This window comes from Apodemus sylvaticus, chromosome 17 (genome assembly GCF_947179515.1).
Source record: "Apodemus sylvaticus chromosome 17, mApoSyl1.1, whole genome shotgun sequence".
Lineage (NCBI taxonomy): Eukaryota > Metazoa > Chordata > Mammalia > Rodentia > Muridae > Apodemus > Apodemus sylvaticus.
In genome coordinates this window covers 48,793,235-48,797,491 of record NC_067488.1, presented here as the reverse complement: position 1 = coordinate 48,797,491, position 4,257 = coordinate 48,793,235, and positions in this window count along the sequence as shown.

Below are 4,257 nucleotides of genomic sequence, written 5' to 3'. Positions count from 1 at the left end.
GGATTACAAGGTTAGAGGCCTGAACCTCCGTGTCTAGCTTTTTGTTGTTGTTGTTTTGCTGTGGTTTTGTTTGGGGTTGCTTTTTTTTGTTTGTTTTTGTTGTTTTGTTTTGAGACAGGATCTCACTGTGTATCCCTGGCTGCTATGTAGACCAGACTGGCCTTAAGATCGCAGACAGCTGCTTGTCTCTGCTTCCCAGGCACTGGAATTTAAGGTTGAAAGTGTTTGGAGATAAGAGCTGAGGGAGGCAGACCCCCGCCTAAGCCTCCCGGAGGCTGAGAGCAGTCATCCAGAGAGCTGTGCTAAATCCAGAGGGAGGAGTCCTAGCTTGTCTCTGTCACTGGGACCAACACCTTGAACGAAAGCGACTTGGGGAGGAAAGTGTTTATTTGGCTTAGCCATCTGGATCACAGTCTCTGACTGAGGGAAGTCAGAGCGGGAGCCCAAGCAGGAACAGAGGCAGGAGCTGTGGACGAAGGTGGCTCAGGTCTGCTCCTGGGCTTATTTTCTTGTGGTCACCCAGGGGTGCTACTGACTACTGTGGGCTGGGTCATAGGCTTAGGTTTGTATCAAGTTGGCCAAACCTAACTGGCACAATGTATCTGTTGGGGATGAATCAAGGGAGGGGCGGGCAGAAAGCAAAGGGGTTGTGGGCGTCCCTTGAGAGTCTTCACAGTGTCGATGCATTCTTCTACAAGCAAATCCAAACTGCTGCAGTTTACCTCTGTGCCTCTTTACTGTGTGACTTTAGGCAAAGCTCTTAATCTCGCTGGTGTTTTCAATCGAAAGAGTCAGTTAGATGGTGATCTATCTCTTCCTGAGCCCAAGGGACACCATGAATTCCCAGGATGCTTTGCCCACCGACCAGTTGGGCAGGATGTACCGGGGATCCCCAGTATTAGCTCCTTTGGGAGCTGCTCAGCCCTAAGCTGTGCCAGAGGTTTAGAGACGGTAAAGGTTGGCTGGACTGGAGCCAGTCCTTAGACCCCGCTGGGGCGGTCCAGGAAGAAGCCCAGCTGCTCTCAGCCCAGCTGGACGGCGGGAGTGTGGGCTATGGAGGGGCCGGAATGGCCACCTGGCTCAGGGAAGGAACCTGAAACCATTCTGGGCCAGGAACTGTACTGCCGCAAAGCCCTGGGTGAGAACCGATGGCTGACAAAGGGGAGGCCCCAGGACTTGGCCTGTCCCAGAGCCAGTTTCCTCAGTATCCGGTTCCTGACTCAGTTTCCTCCTGTGTAAAAATGGGGGCGATCGATCACTGCTTCACAGAGCTGTGGGGAGGGACCCAATGAGCAGTATGGTACAGAAGAGTTCCTCTGGGATCCCCTCCCCCCCACCCCCACCCCCACCCCCACCCCCATCCTCTGCGGGGACCTCAGGGACACCTGCAGACCCCCTTTTATGTCCCAGACTTAGAGACTTAAACAAGAGGAAGAAGAGGAAATAGTTAAACGCAAATAAACAAAACAGCAGGCCGCCCGTTTTCTTGAGGAAAAGCTGCTGAAATCACGTGGCCAACCATTAAAATGCGTCAAAAGGTTCCTGGGAAAGAGCGTCCCTCCCACTGTCCAGTCCGTTTCTGGTGCATTCTTCCCGAGCCTTCGAGAGCAGATGCATGCCAAGATGTATTTACCCCTTCCTTAGAAGCACACGTTCCGGTCAGCCTTGTTTCTCCACCAGGATGCTAGGATCAGGGGCTGCTCATGAAGCACTTCCTGGTTCCTCCACGGCTGGGATGGGCACGCTATTGTTAATTAGCTAGGCCCTGGAAGAAAGAGCTGTGCTCTGTTTTACAAGCCCGGGAGTGGGGAGGACGGGGGTCTGGGTTTGGGATCCACTGCCGGCCATTGCGTGTGTGTGTGTGTGTGTGTGTGTGTGTGTGTGTGTGTGTGTCCCCTTCTGCCTCCTTTTCTTCATCCGGAAGAGCATGGCTGCAGCCATGGAGGAATTCACGTGGTCCACGATGGCCTGCAGGCCATATCCTGAAAACAGTGTTTTGTTCACACAACTTTCCTTAGCGCGCCCTGGGGAATATAGCCCTGTCGGTATAGTGTGTGGACCCTGGGTTGCATGCACGTCTGTGTGAAGGCATCGGAGACCGTGGAACTGGGGTTACAGACAGGTGTGAGCCGCTGGTGCTGGAATTGAACCTGGGTTCTCTGGAAGAACGGCCAGCGATTTTTTTTTTAACTGCTGAGGCATCTTTTGAGCCTTGAAACTGTTTCAAAAACAACCAAACAAAAATTTCCCCTAGATTTGCAGATTTTTTTCTTACATTGAACACAGATTTATGGATTTAAAACAAAAAAGAGACCCCCAGTTTTCAGTGCTAGCTGGCTAGGGACTAGATGGCCTTAGACCCCACCCTTCCCCTATTGCTAACTCCCTGCCTTAAGGGCCTTGAACATAAGAGGATTTAGCCACTCTGAGATGAGCAATGTTTAAATGTAAATACGCTGGGAGGCCCTGGTCCCCAGCACCCGGCTTCACCAAAATTTGCCAGTTTCGTAGGATCCACAATTCAGGATGAGCCGAGCCTAAGGCCTGGGACCCCTGAGCGCTGGCTCCAGGTTGTCTCCCCAACCAAACGGGAAGAGGAAATGCTGGCACCAAGTCTAGGAGGGGCGCTGGGCTCTGGGCCAGATGCTGCATCCCAGGAGGCAGCTCAAGGCTTCTCCCCTAGGCCTGTGCCGGAAGCTGGGTCACCAACACCTGGAGTTGCCATCTCCTAGTTCCCCAGGATGTAGATTCCTGTGCGCCCTGCCCCCACGCCTTCCTCTTCCCCACCTACATTCAGAAGCCACATCCTGCTCAGAGGGGTGGGCCAAGGCAGTCCTGAAGGAGACAGGGATGTGGGTGGAGTCTCTGGGGACCTAGGACATCCTCTCTCCAGGGTGGTAGAAATCCCTTCTCTGCCTCAGGTTCCTTGGAGAAAATCTTTTTTTTTTTTTTTTTGGTCGAGTTTTGTTTTTGAGACAAGGTCTCACGGATGCCTGACTGGTCTAACTTGCTGTGTTCCTGGAGGTGATCTTGAACTTCTGATCCTCCTGATTCTACTTCCTGAGCTCCAGGGTTACAGGCAGGCAGCGTCATACCTGGTTTCAAGGTGCTGGGCACAGCCTGCCTGTCAGCAGCAGGACTCAGAATAAGTAAACTGAGGCTGAGTCTCTGCAGAGGACGAGAGGGACCTGAATCCATCTCCGGCCAAAGCCACTGGGGACTGGGAAGAGTTCTCAGCATTATAGTCACTGGAGGTCGGGGTAAGGGTAAGAGGTAGGGGTGTGTGGGGGTGGGAAAATGGAGATGAGGATGTCTGAGAGGCCCCAGCATGCAGGCCTGACACTTGAGACCTACTACTCTTTATCTTCTCTGTGACCTCAGAGAAGAGCTTCCTGTGGGCCTCAGTTTCCCCATTTAAAGATGACTCCTCTATAAGCATCAGACTTGGCAATAAAGCAGATGTGAGAGAGGCCAGTGACCTGGGGACGGGTTGCATGAGGCGGCTCCGGACTGCTGGTCTAGAGGAAGAAGTACATTCATCTCCTGAGCCTTGGTGCCCCCGCCACCTGCTGCTTCCACTAGGGGAAGGGTGGGAGTGGAGAGGCTGGGGAGGAAGCCCCCCTCTGTTGAGAAGCTGGTAGACTGACTCACTGGCTTTGAAGACCCGTGGGTGGTCAGCCCAGGTGCAGCTTTGGGCCTCCGGTGCGACAGCTCTGCCCACAAAGAGCCGTTCCTTTCCTTAGGAAACCTGATGAAGGGGTGGACACCACTGGATGAGGGCCGGAGAGATACTCCAGCTCTGTCCTCACCGGGCTCCAGAGGGATATGGCGGATAGAAAAAGCAAGGACAGAAGGCACTGGCAGGGACGTCCCGAAATGCCATGTTTGCTGGGGCCATATGCGACCCACCCACCTCAGACACTAAGCCACTTAGTTCAGGAGGCAACACTTACAGACAAACCTGTGTTCACAGTGCGGATCAAGGGAATAAAACACACCAGGCAACTATTCCACCACAGAGCTACACGTCCAGCCTGTTGGTTTTGGTTTGTTTGGTTTTTCCAGACAGGGTTTCTCTGTGTAGCCGTGGCTGTCCGGAAACTCACTCTGTAGACCATGCTGGCCTTGAACTCAGAGATCCACCTGCCTCTATCCCCAGACTGCTAGTATGAAAGGCGTGAGCCACCACTGCCCCGCTCACATCCAGTCTATTAGACGATCCATTCTCCTTTATTTGTCTGTACCTGAGGGCGGATG